A 22,427-nucleotide genomic window follows, 5' to 3' on the forward strand; every position below is an offset into this window, starting at 1 on the left:
TTAGTTCGGTTTGCTTACAAGAAGACGAGTCTAATGAAGATGACATTAATGAACCGTCGGAGAGTGTAACGGAACCTTCACTCCCCACCACTCAACCCCTCTCCGCGCGCGCAATGCGTGCAGCAGCGCGTCGCGCCGCCGCTTCGCAGTTTGGATCGTGCCGCGATGCAAGAACCAGCTCATGACTAAGGGCCCCGTATGGGTTCGAAACTAGTCGGGCATACTCCGACGTAATATCACGTGAGTTTTAGCCGTGTTTCATAATCAATTAATAGGTCTATAAGATGATGGATTTTGTTATCCTATTTCACTGTTTTGCGTCCTGTCGGTTTGTTAAAGAGATTTAAGTATACTACTGCATAAAGCAACACTGTTAATGATTATAAAAGTATTATGAGGTTTAAGTAACTTTCACACGATTATTTCAATTGCACAAAAAGCACCTATACCTATATAAATCGTAGATAGTTTTATAATAAACACAAAATGCGTAATAATGCGGTACGTTAGTGGCAATATTGGAGATGAATTCAAGACAATTTTTTATTTTCAAATAGCTTTTCGGATTGCGACATTCTATATTGACAAGTTTAACTTTTTAAATTGTAAAATGTTAAATGACGATGTGGACGAAAAGTTATTTTATATTTTATTATTTTAATAATAATGAAAATCTTGTCTCGATCACCATGTTGCCATGTCATTACAATTTCAAGATATCTCTTCATATAATTGTTACATCACAGAATTCCATTTATGTACTTAATTAAATAGTAAAGAAATAGTTGTCAATAGTCAATAAAGTAATAGTTATATTATAGAGGTTAGATAATTTCATTGCTTTCTCTTTTCTGTGTATTTACTCATTAATTTTGGTACAATACATTAAAAAAACAGTTTTGGGATCAAAATTATATCATCTGTTAAGCGATTGGCAATCAAAAGTTTGTAGATGTCCGTCTTATCCACTTGAGCAAGTTTGCGCGTATATAATTACAGTATAATCTCGAAGTTGGTCTCAAAAATGTCTGTAATTTAAATGGCGTACATTATATGATCCGCCTATTTCTATAGCCATTAAATTAGACAATTATAGCCGCCGGTCCCTAGGGCTGCCAGTCCATCGGCAACGGAGCCGAGAAATAGGAAATATTAACCAATAGGATTGCACAAAATCTCCGCTCCTCCATAAGTCGACAAGGACTTGGAGCTAGTTTAAAAATTCATATAAAACCGGTAAGCGTAGCGGGGTTAAATAAATTAACTCGACTCCGCATTAAGGTCCGTTTATATCTACAGACATTTAGCGTGCCAGACACGTGCCATGGCAGGCAAAATAATATTCATCTATGCAGTGAGTGAGTTATTGATGTATTTTTATCTATCGTAACGCGGCCGCGCAGACGTTGACAGTCTGTGGAAATAAATACGTTAATATACACTGCACAGAAGTATTTTGACTGTCACGGCACGTGTCTGGCACGCTAAATGTCTGTAGATGTAAACGGACCTTTAGTCCGTTACTCCGCTACGCTCCCTCGCTTCGCTCTGGTGGACAGGCAGCCTAAGGGATACGTGTACAACAAGAAAACCGATACAAAACGAATCTTGCTGATCGGCAAACATCGCGATTTCAACGGAGGCTTGATAGTCCGGCACTCATTCAGCATTGTGTAGACTGTTAAGCTAATCTTTAACTATGTTTCTACAACTCGACGTTATGAGTTTCCAATTAATCTCTGCCCCTCTGTCTAGTACCATACTATAGATAGAGAGTGATAGAGAAGTATTCGAAACTCGCACTGTCGAGTTCTAAAAACATCGTAAAATGGCGCTACTGAACCGGAACACGAATCGTGCCGATCGGCAATTTATAAAGTAATGAACTATACCTACATAAATGAAATCATGAGAATTTGTTAAAAAGATTCGCACTCGTGGCTATAAATTAATGAATTAAAAAAATATATTCTATTTAAAAAATCTAAATGGACAAGTGGTCAAGTGGATAAAGAATGATAAAACTTCATTAGATACATCTGTTAAGATAACTTTATTATATTGAGCAGCTTTACTATTTATATGTAGATTTTTGTTTAAGATGCCATTTGTTGTAACTTATGTTTTATTAATAAATTAAATTTGATCAAAGTGTTATTTTATTTTGAACTACGAGTACCTACCTACCTACCACAAAAAATATTTAGTTAAATCAAACTAATTTATCACACTATAGTTTCTTTATTTCTTTACATAATACATAATACAATACATACAATACATATATTTACTCTAAATAAATTGATATTTTAATAATATTGCAATACATACCCAGAATAACTTGATTAGGTGTTCTCGCTAAGACAGTTGAATTAAGAATGAATGAATGAATAAATACCCTATATTCATCCTACTCTATGGAATGAAGCCCGCGATGACAGCCAGCATCGTCTATTATAGCCACACTGTGTAATTGGCAATATGGCGTTTGCCGCCATATTGGCGGAAGTCACTGTTCTACCATGCTCATTACATTCATTTAATAAAAATAGGTAAACAGGAATGATATTGATTTTGAAAGTATTATTAACAATTGCAAGCCAAAAGCTAACACTCGTAATCTCTCCTTTCTTCTTATAATATAAGCGGCTAGTTTTTGTTTGTCGTCGTTAAATAAAAAACAAGAAATATAATAGTTTGATAGAAAATCTTGCAACCGACAACTACGAATCATTGCTATTACAATGCAAGTAGGAAAATAATTTCCTGTTAAACAATAAACCATATTAACTGGTAAACAAAATAAAAAAAACAAGAAAATAACCTTTTAGTCAACTTCAACCCTTGAATCCGCATCAAAATTGGATTAATAGTCGTTAAGGAAAATAGACACTCGTACATTACTTCCGTATCACATGCCGTTATGATTTCCGTCATATAAAATGTCATTCGAAATTGACCTTAAATATGGATTAATTTACGAATAGCCGTGGAGACGGCCCCGATTCTGTTTGGGGTCAAACGCAATGAGAAGATTAGATCATTAGACTGGCCGTAGACGGTCGTAACCACTGAGTGATTTATTTACCTACCCTATTACTTCGCACTGTACTCCAATAACTAGACATAAAACAACGTCTCTCGACATTAGTCATCATTATCGACCCATATTCGGCTCACTGCTAAGCTCGAGTCTCCTCTCAAAATGAGAGGGCTTAGGCCTTAGTCCACCACGCTGGCCCAATGCGAATCTTTGGTATGCAAGTTTCCTCACGATGTTTTTCCTTCATCGTCTGAGACACGTGATATTTAATTTCATAAAATGCACACAACTGAAAAGTTGGAGGTGCATGTTCCAGACCGGATTCGAACCCACACCCTCCGTAATCGGAAGCAGAGGTCATATCCACTGGGCTATCACGGCTTCTTACACTTATCATTAGACGAGAAAGAGAAAAATTAAGGAAGCCTTTGCCAATAGCACAATAATTAACTGAATAATGTATATTGACCACCGAAAATTCTCCCACGGTATAACAATCTACAGTATGACAAAGACTAAATTACCAGTAAAGTAGGTACCTACTTATCTTGTTTGCGACTGTTTTATAACGAAAGATGATTTGTTCTAAGAATCAGCACGAGTTCACTGTTTGTAATAACAGCCTGCGATACCTGGACCTACCGCATTGAAGACTGCACGTTTGTCAGCCTATGACCTACCACAGGTAAGAATGGACGGCCTCTGTAGCTCAGTGGTATTTGCGGTGGATATACAAGACGGAGGTTCTAGGTTCGATTTCCGGCTGGGTCGATTGGGGTTTTCGTATTAGTCCAGGTCTGGCTGGTGGAAGGCTTCGGCCTGCCTAATTAGCACCATTCCGGCAAAGACTTATCGCCAAGCGATTTAGCGTTCCGGTACGATGTCGTGTAGAAACGGAATTGTAGATTTTCATTCTCCTTCTAATAAGTTAGCCTGCTTCCATCTTAGATCGCATCATCACTTACCATCAGGTGAGATTGTAGTCTAAGGCTAGCTTGTAAAGAATAAAAAACAACCAGTCAAGTGCATCTCGAGCCACAAAAAGTGTAGGGTTCTGCAGATTAATTTAGCACTTTAATCTCTTCTGTAATGCACAAAGATATCGTTATCGGTACCCTACACTGTGGGATAGACGATAAAAAATTCAGCCTCACTTTGTATTTAGGGAAGGAACCCCAATTTTTTTTTTTTTATTTTCTTTGTACCACTTTTACATAAAATTAATATGCATACCCATTACCCATACCAAATGTCAGCTTTCTAGTTTTATCAGTCTCTGAATTATTTTACTGACAACATTATCTTTTTAATTAGTAACGGAATTAGTACGTCATTTTCGATTACCAATTTTTTAAGTTGTTCGACTATTAACTCTATAATAGCAATTGCTACTTAACTTTAAGTATAGAACTGCATGAAAAGTTTTATTCTCGTGAATTTTATCAAGTATCCATAAATAATCGTTTAACCAGTAGAGGGTGGGAACACTTGACTCTACACACTTAAAAATTTGCTATTAAAAGCTTAATATTTTACAAACGGACCCCTAAATCGAAATATGTTGGTAGAAGACCCTCATAACTTTCAAAACCTATTCAACGATACCCCACACTGTGAAATACACGAGTAAAAAAATCATCCCCCACTTTACATGTATGGAGGTACCCAAAAAAATATTATTCAAAATTCTATTGTACGACGTGTTTTTGGAGGTATGTACTACCTCCAAAAACTACCACCAGCGTCGCAGTCTCTTTCACTTTTCGAGTTCCCTTTCATCCTTCTCCTTTGATTTCTTTAAATTTTCTAAAAAAATTTTGATTACGTCCCATTTGTCACTCGTTTCTAACATTATATTTAATATGTTTTTAACCGAAACCGGGATTATTGTTAACACTCGGGGAAATAATATTTTGGCTAACTATCGCTAAGTCAAAGGACGTCAGCGAGAAAACTCGTTCACTGTGGGAACATTTTTAACGAAAACATTAACTTCAGTTGTATCATAATTCATATCGTCAGTTTGATCTGATAAAATGCTCCACTGACGCCGCATTGGCTGCCATACACAGAGGCAGACACGGATTCGATTCCGCATTTCACCTATGTATTTTTTTTTTCAAAGAAATATTTTATGTTTTAATAACAATTTATGCGTGGCGTGTGTAAGTCGTGATAGCCTAATGGATATGACTTCTGCCTCGGAGGGCGTAGTTTTGAATCATGCACCTCAACGTTTCAGTTACGTACATTTTAAGAAATTAAATTTCTCGGGTCTTAAACAGCGAAGGAAAAACATCGTGATGTGATCGGCATACCGTAGATTTTTCTTAATTCTCTGCCAATCCGCATTGGGCCAGCATGGTGGACTATTGTACTAGCCCCTCTCAATCTGAGAGGGGACAGTTTTAGGTTGTCGACATTATTTAGTCGTACGTGCCCGTATCGTCGTTGTAAGCACTGAACCAATGAGGACGTTAAAACTTAGCTCTATACAGGATGCTGGGGAGTATCCCTTAACTTCAAGGTGTTGACGAGATCTTGAACGTTAGGATATAAATTTTATCTTATAAGTATAAAACTTATATCGATAACAGTTCGACTCCTATAAGTATAAGTTTTATAAGGATTCGAACTGCATAACTACTGGCTTTTTTAATTCAAATAATTCCGACTATCCAAGTTATACACGCCTATAGATGATTTTAAAGTTTTAAAGTTTGGCAAAGTCATAATGCAAACGGATGCGTATAAGGAGCACATTTTAAGATTTATTAACAAAAATAATGTTATTTACTCCGAAAATATTTATTTTAGAACCCCAGAGTTATGGGAAATACAGAATACTCCCTGCTATAGTGTTTAAATGAAAGCAAAACCCTTGCAATTATTACATCTTTAATTCCAATTAGAGAACAACATAATCACAAAAACCAAAGACAAAAACACAATCTTTTCCTCTCGCCCACAGACCAATCTATTCCCGAATACTACCACAGAGTACCTTCTTCAACACTTCCCAGCACCCTGTATAAGTACTTATTTCGACACTCCCCAACATCCTGTATACTTAAGGTAAGAACGTTAAAACCCTCATATGTATATTGGAGGTAGGTACGACTACTTAAGAACGTTAAAACTACATACGTTGATTTATTTGAAGTGTAAACTGGCATATTATTTGGCTACACCGCGGTGTCACTAGACTGTGACGGTACTATACCTGTTACCATTTACAAAAACTACGAGATACGTAAGTACTTGTATATTATGTACTCTGTACATCGTAATTGTGGTCTATTTTTGTTGTTAACTACGTGGGGAGGCACCTCATTTTCCTTGCCTTGTATTTAATATTAAACAAAATATAATTGTTTTCCGCGGAAGTTGACACTGGTAATATCATTAACTTGTTGATGTGCGAACAATGAAACTACTGGAATATTATACGTACTTAAAATTAAATAAATAAAGTTAAGGGAAGCTAATTTATTTTGTAGCTGAACTGTAGTTTACAATTTGAAGGGTTTTCACGAGTACCTATCTACAAGTCGTTAGCGTTTGTTAGTTTTAAATAATACAAATAAGATTAGATTGTTTGTTTCTTTGTTACGATTTAACTCAAAAACTACTACGTACTAAGTAGGTACTATAAATTTATTCACCGCTAGCAGACGCCCGCTAGCAGACTAATTCCCGTTCCTGTAGGAATACGGATAATAAAATACAGCCTATAGCACTCGGGAATAGTGTGGTCATCGTCATCAACCCATATTCGGCTCACTGCTGAGCTCGAGTCTCCTCTCAGAATGAGAGGGGTTAGGCCAATAGTCCACCACGCTGGCCCAATGCGGATTGGCAGACTTCACACACGCAGAGAATTAAGATAATTCTCTGGTATGCAGGTTTCCTCACGATGTTTTCCTTCACCGTTTGAGGCACGTGATATTTAATTTCTTAAATTGCACACAACTGAAAAGTTGGAGGTGCATGCCCCGGACCGAATTCGAACCCACACCACACCCTCCGGAACCGGAGGCAGAGGTCATATCCACTAGGCTATAACAGCTCACAATAGTGTGGTAGTGTTTTAAAATTAAAACAATCAAGTCTTTCCTCTTTATAATATTAGTATAGATTAGAAAGCTACATTTTGCCCAAGTAAACGTTTTGTGGAAGCTTATGCCCTTTATATTTTATCCTTGTATTTCGACGGGAACGGGAACTACGCGGGTGAAATTGCAGGATATCTGCTAGTGTTAAAAAAGGAAAATTGTTCCGATGACCAATGAGAGTAATTGAGTGGCCGCTGCCAACCCAGCTGCCAGCGGAAGCGACTGATTGCGAGCAAATAATGCGACGCGTGAGGTTTTCTTGTTTATTGCTAGACAGTATACTGGTGCCCGGAACAAGTACCTACTCAGCCTTTTTTTTTATTCTTCTCGCGGCGATAACATAACTTGCAACTTAGTAAACAGTAGAATTTATAAAGTTTTTTTTATCCTTTAAAGTTAGCCCTTGACTACAATCTCCCCTGATGGTAAGTGATGATGCAGTCTAAGATGGAAGCGGGCTAACTTGTTAGGAGGAGGATGAAAATCCACACCCCTTGCGGTTTCTACACGACATACGCTTGGCGGTACGTCTTTGCCGGTAGGGTGGTAACTAGCCACGGCCGAAGCTTCCCATGTCCAGCCAAGTCCAGCCAGACCTGGACAAATTAAGAAAATCTCAATCTGCCCAGCCGGGGATTGAACCCAGTACCTCCGTCTTGTAAATCCACCGCGCATACCACTGCGCCACGGAGACCGTCAATAGCAGATCAGGAGGTTAGGAGATAGTCTATAGCAGATGGTCATTGATGTTAGAAGAAAAAAGAGCTGACAGTGCGGCGACTGAGCTCAGGTTTGCTAATTAGCATAGTTTTAACGTGCTACCTACGGTCCGCGTATAACCTATCTATCTCTTTTTTCTTATAACATCATTGCAAACAGAACACTATATTATATAGTCTAAACGGATTACGTTCGTCAACTCTCGATTCGTCGTTCGTCGTTATCTTCAACCCATATTCGGCTCACTACTGAGCTCAAGTCAGAATGAGAGGGGTTAGGCCAATAGTCCATCACGCTGACCCAATGCGGAATGGCAGACGTTGAGAATTAGGAAAATTCTCAGGTATACAGGTTTCCTCATGACGTTTTTCCTTCCCCGTCTGAGACACTTGATATATTTTTTTATTAAAATGCACATTACTGAACTTTGGAGGTGCATGCCCCAGACCGGATTCGAACCTACTAATCTCCGAATCGAAAGCAGAGTTCATATCCACTAGGCTATCACGGATTATTATACATTTATTTGTATTTTAAATCTATGATAAGTTCTCGTTATGAGTCAAACATAAGTCCTAAGTCCACCAATCTACATTGCAGCAGCGTTGTGGTTCTATGCTTCAAATTCCTTTTAAAAATAAGCAGATGATGTTGAAGCTACCGTACAATTTTATAGCTCCATTTAGGACTTTAGGTATCTTTATTTAAACCAAAATGTTTCACTTAATGCACACAAAAATCAACAATGGGTACTAAACATAATGACTAGTCGAGGACGAGTCGGATCACACAAGCAGAGTTCCGTAGTCTACTACTAAAAAACTTCTTATCGTTAATCAAAATCGAATATTAGTAGACGTAGGCAGTGGCGTGCACAGAGATACTAACTAGGGTAGGCATTTATAAGCGAAAATGTAAAATCCTTCTCCAAGGATTTTACGATAGGAAGGCTTGTCACGGAAGTAGATTTCTGCATCTATGAAGTGCGCGCCACTGGCGTAGGTACTTGGCTATTTGAATTTGAATTGGTTGAATTTTCCGTGCTTGTAAAGCCCGTGATTATTTTGATCTGTGGTCGTCATATTTAGGTACTAGCCACCGCCCGCGACTTCGTCCTCGTGGAAGTAAGAGTCACCCGGCGTGGTATCTCGCCACTGGCAGCCGGCCAGAGCACTCCTATATTGAATGCGCGTATGGTACCTATTTACCTATATTCGATCATCATTTTGTTCCGTGAATTAATTGTATGTTTTACAAAACTGTAATATATGTAATGTATAATATCTTCTAATATTAACAGGTAATGGTGACATCATTTGGTTTTAAGGATAATATCACGTTTATAAAAACACCTTCACAAATAATGCATTATTTTAGAAAATCAATGGCAGATATGTTATACGAAATACATTATCTTGTCGCGAACTTTTTTTGAACTTTTAACCGTCGTACAAAGTTTTTGAGTAGTAAATGTAGATATCTATACTGTAACAAATTAACTATCACGCATATCTGAGAATGCCAATCCGCATTTGGCCAGCATCGTGGCCTAACCTCTTTCATTCTGAGAAGTGAGAAGAGACTTCTGCTTAACAGTGAGCTGAATATGAGTTGCTAACAATGATGATGATATATATTTATTTCTGCCGTTGGGCCAGTTCAACCAACCAAGTAATTCCACCAACTACTTACTTAGCAAATGGGTACCTAAGTATCTGCTTAGGTATTTATTTTTTATTTTACTACCTAACCCTACAAAACCGATCGTATACCTACGACGTATGTATTTGTAGAGGTAATTCATCATCATTATAGGTCAGTCTGCCGACATGGCACAGGATGTGTAGGTCGCTATTATTTTGTCAACCACTTTGTAGTTCGAACAGCCAGTGCCCTCTGTCACAGTGTACTACGCAGCGAGACGCACGTTCTTAACTGTTATACTCTATATTACAATATAAATAATAATATAACATCAAAAATAATATATCGGGATGTTATGTTAATATAAAGACATTAGTGTAAAGTGCTTAATCGAATAAGGAATGAGAAAAGTCGAGGCTGTAACATTTCGAAACCCATACAGAAGTTATGCCTTCGGTCTCACACTAAGGAATGGTCACGTATTAGTAAGTATGTTTTTTTACTATTTTTTTTTTAATATTTTGTTTTTTTTTTATTATCTTGTGTGTAAGAACCTTGCACGTGTGTAATGGCGTATGATAATATAATCGATGCTTTGTTTATAAAAACTTCGCCATTAACAATATCTGAACGCTTGGAAAAGTGTTTCTTTTGTATTTTTGTAATTACTTAAATCCCACGTTTACGAAATTCTTTATGCACATATAGACAACAAGTCTTTGGAAAAAATTAACCTGTGAAATGAATCAACGTGAATAAAGCTTAGAAGGCTGCTAAGAAGCTTATCTGACAAACGTAGATCTAGCATATCATACAAAAATACTTATCGCCATTCAAAAATGGGAGCTGAGGTGGGTGAAAATTATACTTATAAGACCTCTTCTTCTTTCTTCTGGGCCGTTTCCGCACTTAGCCAAGTGTTTGGCCGTTGTGCGTGACTTATAAGACCTACTCACACACCTAAAAAAAAAAACAAAAACACAATATGGATTTTTTTGTACAATTAATTAAAATCAATCGAGCTGTTTCAGACGACTGCATTCAAAAACTCGAGTTTGTCATTATACCAGTCGTCAGAAGTACTTAGATACGTATATACGATACACGCTGGTGTTTTATTGTAAATCAAAAATCTTGTTAAAATCCATCACTTAACCTTGGTATATTTCAATATTCCACTACAGGATGTAGATAGATCTCCCTTTTTATAGGAGAAGGCGAAGAACGTCCACCATGCTGCTTCTTACAGGTTGGTGGACTTAGTAGGGTGACAATGTTTAACTTTATAACGAGACTTAGATGCCAAGGTGGCCGGGCCAAATTCAATATGAAATTCTAAATTCATTTATGTCAAGTAAGCTTAGTTTACAAATACTTTTGACCCGTCAGGTTTGTCCGTTTGAAGTGACTCTACCACTACAGATTAATGTGTAATCCAAGGCACGGAAGTGAAACTTCCCTACTCCAGGTTTTTTAAACTATATTTTTATATTAAAGTCTTGATTTTTAAATGTGAAGAGTTTTTTTTGGTTGAACAGCTAATTTCAGGAATTACTTGGTTTTACTTTGAAACTTTCTTAGCATTGGACAGTCAATTTAAGTATGCGAGAAAGACTATCTCTATTTATTTACACGCTGGTGAAACCGCGTATAAATATATAAAGTAAGAAGAAGAAGGAGAAAGTAGATCATTTCTAGATTTTATTTTTGTGCTTCGTCCGCTCTGAAGACCTCTTTAATTCAGCCCTTACAGTAGTATCGCTGTAAAAATTTAACTTCTCCCGTTTTCCCAACATTTTCCTTCACTGCTCTGCTCCTATTGATCCTAGCGATGAAAAGTGTACTATAAACCCGCCCAGTATGAAGAATATTTGTACCAAGTTTCGTTAAAATCCGTCGAGTAGTTTTTGTTTCTATAACGAACATACACAAAGAGACAAATATTTTACTGATTGAATTTATGGCATCAGTATCGATCACTAATCACCCCTGATAGTTATTTTGGAAATATATTTCATGTACAGAATTGAGCTCTCTACAGATTTATTATAAGTAGGTTTTCAAGATTTAATTTTATTATCCAAATAAAAATTTACCCCAATCGTAAAAAAAAACGTGGTCAACCTGCTCATTGTAGTAGTCTATCGTCTAATATGTAAATGAAGAATTGATTGATTTGGATTTATTGCTGTCCATACAAGCAAGTGTTTATGTTCCGGTCACAACACAAACAACTTATCGTATAGATTTCCACAGGTCAGTTGACTGAATAGGTACCTACTACATTCAGAAGAGTAACTTGCTTTGGGGCACTGTATCAGGCCCAATAGACTAGCGGCAAATCTCAAAAATCTCTTTAGTAGTTTTTTTATATGTTTTTTTTTCCAGGGAAGCACCAGACTACACTTAGTCTGGTCCTTCCCTTAGATTGTGGGTAAAATTATACGAATTTTGACTACATTATCAACGTTAACAGCCGATGGACGTCCACCGCTGGACATAGACCTCTTGCATGCATTCCAAACAAAACGGTCGCCAGCCCTACAACCCGCTTGGTGTCCTCACTGGGCTTTCCGATGCGGGATCGTTATTCCAGCACCTTGGGACCCCAACGTCTATCGGCTCTTCGAACTATGTGCCCTGCCCATTGCCACTTCAGGGCCTCACTGAGCTATGTCAGTGACTTTGGTTCTTCTGCGAATCTCAAAGAGAACTTCACTTTCTATATAGTTATTTCACAATAATACAACAGTGAGTTTTGAAGTGTAGCTTTTTTACAATCGTTGTGATTTAATAAAACTCGACTGAATGAAAATGCGTCTCTACACAGAGAGATGCATGAATGCTTCTACAAAATATAAAAAAGGCGGAAGTGTGAGTCGGACGCACCCATCGAGGATTCCGTACATACGAGTTTCAGGAATCGAATTGCACAATTTTTGCCGAGTTTTTATTTCTTAAAGATTTTATTACAATACACTTTTGAGATTTTTTTCTTGTGATTTATAGCAATGTTACCTACTATCCAAATTTTATAGTTCTAGGTCAACGGGAGGTACCTACATCAAAGGTTTTGATTCCTTTGAGTGTTGAAATAATTATGTGTTTTTTGCTGATTTTTTTCCGTTGTTTAAGGTTCCGTAACTGAAAAAGTCTTCCTTTTGAGTTACAGAACCCTAAACAACAAAAACTTCGACCTTCAAGTTATCAATGTCGAATAAACTCAGTCAATAACAAAAGTTTAAGCAATTAATACGCTATCTTTGCATTAACTTTGTCGACCGTGTCTATCAGGTATTTCACGTATACACGAATACGTTCACGAATTTCAGGTATCGTTCACGATTTGTAATGATTGTATAATTGTATACCAATGAGCAGTGATCGCCCAGTGGATATGACCTCTGCCTTCGATTCCGGAGTGCGTAGGTTCGAATCCGCATGCACCTCCAACTTTTCAGTTGTCTGCTTTATAGAAATTAAATATCACGTGTCTCAAACGGTGAAGGAAAACCATCAAACAACAATTTTCTCAATTCTCTGCGTGTGTGAAGTCTGCACTTGGGCTAGCGTTGCGGACTATTGACCTAACCCTTCTCATTCTGAGAGGAGATACGAGCTCAGCAGTGAGCCGAATATGGGTTGATAATGATACTTCATTAAAATTCTACTGGTTTATGGTAGAAGTGCTTTTCTGGTTGAATACAACATATATTACGCATTTGAACAATATTTATGGGTTTTTGTTGAGTTTGGATGGCGATGCCGTCCGGATTCGTCAGTTTTCCCGAAGAATACTAAAATAAATTCCTCGATCAATATATTTAGTAAATATCTTTTTGGCGGCCTCCGTGGCGCAGCGGTGTGCGCGGTGGATTTAGAACTTGAATGGGTTCGATCCCCGGCTGGGCCGATTGAGGTTTTTATAACTGGTCGAGTTCTGGCTCGTGAGAGGCTTCGGTCGTGGCTAGTTACCACCTTACTGGCAAAGACGTGCCGCCAAGCGTTCCGGTACGAAGTCGTGTAGAAACCGAAAAGATTTGTGGATTTTCATCCTCCCCTTAATAAGTTAGCCCGCTTTTATCTTAGATTGCATCATCACTTACCATCATCCACCTAGCCAAATGGCACGTCGATTCTCTTTCTACGATCGCTAACGCTTCGAAACTAGAAAGATGTATCGGAATGACATTTGCTATCGACAGGTCACGTGATCAAGTGATCAATCGAATACATTTTTCGAATGAAACAGCCCAGGTCAGCTCTAAGTGAAAATTAAAAGATAAAGAAATTAAAAGATCATATTATTCTCCCTTTTTTTTCGGGTGGGGAACAAGTTAACTCGACTTACTGTGGTACAAGAAGGTTATATGGGACTTATCACTAAAACCCCCTCGGTGGCCACCCTTAGCGTATTTTGGTAGGCTCCGGGAATTAGTCGGGAATTACCGGTAACGGTTTTATACGGCATCGTATCCGAACAATCGCTTCGCGTTAAGAGCGCGCAGCACTTCGGTACGATAAGGATAAAATTCGCCGAATTATGACTTTCACGTGAGTGAAAAGCACGGATTGACGCGCGACCCAAATTTTATCACGTGAGCGCCAAAACTATTTTTACCTAATTGCAAGTAAATTAAACAACATAACGAAAAACAAAATGGCCATGTTCAAGATATATACCTAATTTTCTATACAAAACAAAAATTTAAGAAAATAAGTTTGCTTTTCCTGAGATTGAAAGCAAAATGTGAGCAAAACATGTATTTTTCAAAAAAATAAACTATCGAGAACAGTTTTACAAATTGTGTATTTTGTGTAGTCATAACGAAGCTAACACTTTGAAATATCATTTACCCAAATATCAAGCTCCTAACTTTTCCAGAATCTAAGATTTCCATTTGTAACCACCAAATTACATATTGCACACTCTTAAGTCTCTGCCGTAAGGGAAGTAACTAGCCATAACCGATACCTACCATCAGAGAAATACAGATAGGGTAGAGTATTAAAGCTGATAATTTCAACTATTATCCGAACGAAACAGGCCGATGTCAGCCCTAAGTGGCCGAGACAGGCGATGGCCGAAATCGGTCCCGGCAACCGGAACACTTTATACTGTCGTTATTGATAAATTGCCGCCCGCTCCGACCAGTAGTGCAGACCCGATGGACGTAAAACATCGCTACAATGTCACATTGCCACTTTAGATCTATTGACGACTTCTATGTCGCACTTGTCTATGCTTTTTTATAACTCGTGCGCAATGACAGATGAATTTCTTGACACCTGACTACCAAACACATCCATACAAACGCAGTATAAACATCTTTCTCATCTTTTTTTATTTAAAGAGTATGTAGCATTATGCTGAGTTGGATCCCTTTACTGGGTTGAGCCACACATCGCAGGATATTGTTCAAGAACAAATTGTGTTGTGAGGCATAATTCTCTAATAAAGCTTTTTTCTTTATTTCTTTCGATTCGGGTGTCAAGTTAATCTGCACGAGCTGTACATTGTCAATTTTCACTTCGTCTTTAGCTGTTTCTCAGGGCTTAAAAACTGTCAACTTTTATGCCTAGTTTGGACTACTTTAGTATTTTAGTCAAGTACGAACGATTTTTGGTTTTACCGCCCAAAAATCGTTCGTATTTGTATAAACTAAAAAAATAGTCCGAACTAGGCCTTAGAATCATTTTTTTTTATTCTTTACAAGTTAGCCCTTGACTACAATCTCACCTGATGGTAAGTGATACAATCGAAGATGAAAGCGGGCTAACTTGTTAGGAGGAGGATGAAAATCCACACCCCTTTCGGTTTCTACACGACATCGTACTGGAATGCTAAATAGCATGGCGGTACGTCTTTGTCGGTAATGTGGTAACTAGCCCCAAGATTTCAGACTAGCGTATTTTTTACGCGTCTATATATATTCGTTTCAGCATACGCGCTTACACGCGCGCTACATTACGCGCTTCAAAAATCCCGACTCGCGTAAATAGGCATATTTTGGCGTGTTCACTCGAACCGTGTTTTGTCAGTATCAACAAAACATATACGAGCTTAGAAACGTGTTAACGCTCGAATTGAGCGTGTGCCAAAGGCACGTCTATATGCACCTACATGCGTTCCCAAAAACGAGCTCATACATCATCATCATCACCATCATATCAGCCGATTGACGTCCACAGGCTATAGGCCTTTTGTAGGGACTTCCAAACATCACGATACTGAACCACACATGAGCTCACAGTATCTCTGCGAGCTCATACACGCGTGTAAAACGCTAGTCTGAAACCACTCTTATAAATAGAGGAAGCTCCGGATAACACAGGCCTTTCTACAACAAACCATCAATTTTATGTATTTTATTTAAATAAAACCACGTAATATCGTATAAAAATACAGTGTTATCGAACTCATAAAGTAGAAAACTATAAAATATGAGATTTCATCAAATTGTTATACATGTTATATATGCTCATAAAGCGTATGTTGAATGTTATAAACTGTGGATTATTGCTTCTAGCTTATCAAACTGATACGTAGATGTCAATACTTACATCCACAAATTCATAATTAATTTATAAAGTAGGCTTAATTAACAAGCGCTTTTAAAACTTCGTCGGAGTAAGCCCGAAAGCCCAGTCAAACCCATACGAGGCCCTTAGTCATGAGCTGGCTCTTGCAAGTTGCAACGCGGCATGATCCAAACTATAATAGCCGTATACCTACTTAAATTTGTTTTTACAAAGGTTTAAAACTTATCTAATCAAGTGCGTATTAATCAATTTACTAGTTAGTTCTAAATTGCCTCACTTGTTTGTGCCGAGTATTCTGGATGATTCCATTGAAAATTACATGGAAACCGCTTGTGGAAAATTTGCAAGACCACGTTTTCCTCAAAACATCGTGTACCAGGAGACCATGTGTGTGCAAGAGTCAAAACTCTTGAATCAAATACAGCCTGTATACAGTTCTTGTGTATATGAAGATCGTGTGATAGCTAGACTTGCCTTATTTTATGATATGAAGTTTGTTACCCCTTACTCTACTGTAGGTAAGTTCGGAACCTATTATTATGACGGCCTCCGTGGCGCAGTGGTTTGGGCGGTGGATTTACAAGACGGTCCTGGGTTCGATCCCCGGCTGAGCTGATTTAAGTATTTTTAATTGGTCCAGGTCTGGCTGGCTGGCTGGTATGGTAAAAATTAGTGGGCCTCCTGAGCTTGGGGGCCCAGGGGCATTGCCTAGCCCCTGGGTAGCTACGCCATTAGTAGGAGACCGACAAACTTTCAGCATGTATTTTAATAGCTCAACGGTAAAGATGAAGACCGAGAGATCGTAGTTCGATCCCCGCCCGCTGCCCTGCTGCCTTACCAACTCTTAACAGTCTTTTCCGACTAGTTGGAGGGTAATCAGAATATGGAACGTATTCAAAAGATAAGTCATATATTTAAAAAATGAGATAAATCTGACCATCGCAGTTCAGTGTGTGGTTGTGTGCACAAAATGTTTACAAACAACAACATACTCACTACGCACCCTCGTAAAATCAATAGTGTCCGCTCGAAATTGAAAACAACGGGTACCAGGATAACATAAATATGGAGAAGTTTTTACATTTCAGCATTGTAGAGGAGTGTAGAGGATTAATCTGAAAAATAAAAGTAACATGTCAAAAATGTACTTACCTTATTAGTTGACCGCTTTCTTCCTTGAATTTACATTTATTTCTCAATATTATAAAGAGGAAAGATTTGTATTTTTGTATTAAACACAAAAATAAGACCGATTTGTAAAATTCTTACTTCAATAGAAAACTACATTATTAGAGAGTAACATGGGCTAAAAGATATAGGTGGTTTCCACTAGTAGATTTCCTTGAAAAGAAATTTTGACTGTCTATAAGACCATATGGACATACCGCATTGATCTGATTTCACAACTTACAAACAAACACAACACATGCTTAGCTCAATAGCTCAATCGACAAGGCGCAGAAAAGTCCCCCATTCACAGCAATTTTCCATGGAAACCCACAACTCCTTTTAGGAAGTTCGTTTCAACATCAAAACACGAAGTACCAGGCGAATATAAATATGGAAGATGTTTAACTTGTACACACACCCCTCGTTCAAACGTACGCTGCGCAGTGGACTTCGAGTATGCGCAGAAAAGTTGGGAGAAAAACTTTGTTGACTTCATTACGTAGGTTGCATTTTTATGTTACATGTTACATTTTATATTGGTATCGTTTTACTGGAAACAGATGTAGCAATTTAATAGTAACTAGCTGGCGTTGCGGGGTTTCACCCGCGTGGTTCCCGTTTCTATAGGAATACGGAGATAATATATAGCCTATAGCCTTCCCCGATAAATGGGCTATCTAACCCTGAAAGAATTTTTCAAATCGGACCAGTAGTTCCTGAGATTAGCGCCTTCAATCAAACAAACAAACTATTCAGCCTTATAATATTAGTATAGATCTAACATCAGAGAATTTATCCTAGTCCGATTTTAATGAAAATTATACGACACGTGTGAAAATGAACGTGCGAATCTTCTATACAAACGTATCTCACATTCACATTCAATATGTATTCTGTGCCTTAATCTAAATTAAATAAAATCTGTCAGTAATTACATCAAATTGCGAAGGGTTGAGCAGGAAAGTTTGTCTATTTATTAAAGATGTTGTTTGTAGGTATAGATTTCGTGTATCCAGATATTTCTGAGTTTAGTTAAAAGTTAGCCATCCATCGGCTAACATAAAAGTGAAAACCCTCGAGGTTTGGAAGCAGGCGGTCCATCGGAAGTGCGTTTACTAATTTAGGTCAATTCGTCATCATCGACGACGCAGCATACTATTGTATTCGCTATACGAGTATATCTGCATACCTACAGGTTGCTTGTATTCTTGTTAAGTAGGTTGTTATATATTAAAGAAATTAAAAATCATGTATCGCAAACGGTGAAGGAAAAACGTCGTCAAGAAATCTGCACACCTGAGAATTTTCTTAATTCTTTACGGGTGAGAAGTCTGTCAATCCACATTGGGCCAGCAATTGGAATACTGGGACTATTGGCCTAACCCATCTCATTCTGAGATTAGACTCGTGCCCAGCAGTGAGCCCAATATGGGTTGATAATGACGAGGTTGTTATCTGCACTATAAGGAAGGTCTGGATCTTCTGAACCGAATTTGAAATTATTTTTTTGTCAAGAGAAAGCCACGTTATGCGAGAGTTTTAAGGTATATTTTATCTCTGTACACTCACGGGAACGGGAATTCTGCGGGCGAAACCGCAGGTCTTTTTTAATTTTAATTTCGTTTCGGTTTATTCTGATGAATATAATATATATGATGAAATTACCTATTTTAGTACCCAGAACACAGTCTAGGCTTAATTTAGGGTTCGATAGTGTAGGTGTTGCCCAAATATATTTAAAAAAAAAGTTTACATGAGTTAATATGAGTTGAGTAGAGATAATATGCGTTGTTTTATGTTTATTTTATACTATTCCACCGATCTTCAAGAACTTTTGTGAATGGAAACGCTGCAATTTCTTTATATAGACTTCTAAAGGTAAAAGTAAGAATTACTCTAAGTTTATTTCGTGCACTAGGACTTACGTAAACACGATGCTACTTCCAGATCTAGACTTCCAAAAGGTTTTCCAAGTTCGTGTAACTCTTATTTACAACAATTGAAATTATCTTTAATTCCTTAGAGTAAGAATAATTCTAAGTTTATTTCGTGCTCTAGGACATACGTAAACACATTGCGACTACCAGATCTTCCAAAGATTTTCCAAGTTTGTAGAGCTGTTATTTACAACAACAATTGAAATTATCTTTATTTCGATAACCACTACAAAATTTACAGAACTACGTGACGTAACGTTGACGTGACAATGAGAAGATTGTTCTTCCACTACAACTTTAAATTGGTCATCATTGACTTAATAGTCTCCCGTCTTCAAAGGCGCCGAAATATCCGGGTTAGATGTGAACAAACCTTAGGTGAGTTCTATTTTCGCAATTCAACCAAGTCACTCAACATTTTGTTGTATTTTGTAGCATATTATCCATACTAGTGGACCCAGTAAAGCTTCGCTTTGACAGTTACGCCAGCAACCAAGAAAACTATCGCCGACAAACAGAGTTTTTAGCCGCTTATAATATAGTAGCCTCAGAAATTAAATATCACGTGGCTCTAACGGTGAAGGAAAAACATCGTGAGAAAACCTGCATACCAAAGAATTTTCGTAATTTTCTGCGTATGTGAAGTCTGCCAATCCGCATTGGGCCAGCGTGGTAGACTATTGGCCTAGCCCCTATCATTCTGAGAGGAGACTCGAGCTCAGAAGTGAGCCGATTATGGGTTGATCAAATCAAATATAGTAGCCAACGCCCCGCGGTTTCGTCGACGTTGTTCCCGTTCCCGTGAGAATACAGGGAAAAAATATATCCCACTAGCGGACGCCCGCGACTCCGTCTACGTGGAATTCGCAAATCTCGCAAAAATCATGGATTTTTTCGGGATAAAAGGTGGCTTTGTATTAAACCCGGGTATTATCTATATTCGTTTTAAATTTCAACCAAACCGGTTCAGTAGTTGCGGCGTTAAAGAGCAACAAACATCTAAACATACATACAAACATCCATACAAACATTCATACAAACTTTCGCGTTTATAATATTAGTAAGATTACAGTCCTAAATACTGTGGCTTTCTATTGGTAAAATAATTTAACCATAAAAGAAAGCTCTCTATAACACCACTTAATTGCCTCTTAAAAATATTAGTAGGTACATACATAATTTGAAGGAAAACTTACAAAAAAAAGTATACATTGATTTTTCCGATGTGTCCAACTACTAGGTAAAGCTATTTAAGCGAGAAAATGTAAGAGAAAAGTTTGATGAAACTAGTTAATACATGTAATTATAAATTATTATCGGTCTGTCAAGTTATCACCTTTTTTTTTATTCTCTACAAGTTAGCCCTTGACTACAATCTCACCTGATAGTAAGTGATGATGCAGTCTAAGATGGAAGCGGGCTAACTTGTTAGGAGGAGGATGAAAATCCACACTCCTTTCGGTTTCTACACGGCATCGTACCGGAACGCTAAATCGCTTGGCGGTACGTCTTTGCCGGTAGGGTGGTAACTAGCCACGGCCGAAGCCTCCCACCAGCCAGATATACTTAAATATACTTAAACAATACACATCACTATTTAGCCCCAAAGTAAGCATACAGAGTAGCTTGTGTTATGGGTGCTAAGATAGTTGATATTATAATATTAATATACAATTATATACTACATATAAATACTTATATAATTTATAAATACACACAGACACTGGAAAACACCCATGCTCATCACACAAATATTTTCCAGTTGTGGGAATCGAACCCACGGCCGTGGATGCAGAAAGCAGGGTCACCACCCACTGCGCCACGCGGCCGTCCAGCCTGATTTGGACAAATTAAGAAAATCTCAATCTGCCCAGCCGGGGATCGAACCCAGGACCTCTGTCTTGTAAATCCACCGCGCATCCACCTTCCATTCTGTCGAAACCATTTCACTAAGTATCACGTGGAATATTAAAATCGCATGTGGCTAATTCTGCCAAGTTCGACACGTCCTTTTGTTCTTAATTTGCACGCATTTTAGAATAATTTATACTTAACAATTAACTAATGCCACTTTAATATTCGCAGATCAGTCAATTATGACATATAAATTTGAATTTTAGACACTTCCGCGCTTGTATGTGTTAATCTTGATTCTTGGTTTATAATTTTGTTTTTTTTTTAATTTTTCTGCTGTTTTAAGGCTTCTTTAAGTGTTTATAATAAATTTTAGTTTATTCTGTTAGGTAGTCAAGTCGTAAGAAATAAGTGTACACAAGCTAAAAGACTAAAATTGATGATGGATGAATGGAAACTCCATTTCCAAAAACTAAGAAATATATTTTGTAGTTTATATATACGCTTACTCTGAGACCAAAACATTCATGAGCTAATTTTGTAATATGTAATCCTAAATTGACAGAACAACAGTTATAAGTTGGCATATGGAATAGCTCCTCTCTAACTATATATCTCTAGATAAGAGGTTTTCTCAGTAGTCTCTTTGGTTGGTCTTTGTAAAAGAACTTAATAATTAATTAGTGACTTTGCTCATGATGATAAGACAACGGTTATAACATTGGCCGTGATAGCCCAGTGGATATGACCTCTGCCTCCGGGCGGAATGTGTGAAGTCTGCCAATCCGCATTGGGCCAGCATGGTAGACTATTGGCCTCTCACCCCTCTCATTCTGAAAGGAGACTCGAGCTCATCAATGAGCCGAAAATGGGTTGATAATGAATAACATTGGCACTTTATAACGGACACATAAAAAAGGTCGAGATGGATATAATACTACATACTTCTCAACTCTGAAATTTCTTAGAAGAAAAAAAAGCTCAGTTTTTCACATAACATAGCCCGAACCGGGACTCGGACCCACGACCTCATGATCCAAAGCCACATAGCCTTCCACTATGCATGAAGCGGTTAGCATTGGCTTATATACCTATTATTTACTTAACTACGTAATACACACAAGTTCAAGTTTATGTTCTACATTTTTTCATATCTTTCACGATATTTTGCGATGCCTTCAATAACACCCGAAATAGTATGAGAGCCGGCATAAGAAATATCTACATCTGTTATTTATTAGCGATAAGAAATAATTCATAGAAAATATTCACCGGATAGTATTAAATAAGTTTTTTTTTTAATTTTCATTTAATCTACCTCCCTCGTTGGTTAATTAAAAAAAGCGTACTTTAGTCAAAAGAATACACCCAACAGATTTGAAACGTAAAGGTTGCCTGCTT

General features: G+C 37.7%; 2 protein-coding genes across 5 annotated transcripts in view; both read left to right on the forward strand.

The window, feature by feature from the left end:
- Positions 1-2,151, forward strand: part of LOC112052449 (uncharacterized) — a 98,918-nt gene extending 96,767 nt beyond the window's left edge. For all 4 annotated transcript variants that reach the window (XM_024091533.2, XM_052886564.1, XM_052886565.1 and 1 more), the window contains one exon: positions 276-2,151. The gene's annotated coding sequence lies outside the window, so the exon portion shown is untranslated. The remainder of the gene's footprint in view (positions 1-275) is intronic.
- A 7,630-nt stretch (positions 2,152-9,781) lies between these two features.
- Positions 9,782-22,427, forward strand: part of LOC112052444 (synaptic vesicle glycoprotein 2C) — a 74,438-nt gene continuing 61,792 nt past the window's right edge. The window contains exon 1 of the mRNA XM_052886577.1: positions 9,782-10,007. The gene's annotated coding sequence lies outside the window, so the exon portion shown is untranslated. The remainder of the gene's footprint in view (positions 10,008-22,427) is intronic.

The sequence above is a fragment of the Bicyclus anynana genome, chromosome 17 (assembly GCF_947172395.1).
Source record: "Bicyclus anynana chromosome 17, ilBicAnyn1.1, whole genome shotgun sequence".
NCBI classification, from domain to species: domain Eukaryota; kingdom Metazoa; phylum Arthropoda; class Insecta; order Lepidoptera; family Nymphalidae; genus Bicyclus; species Bicyclus anynana.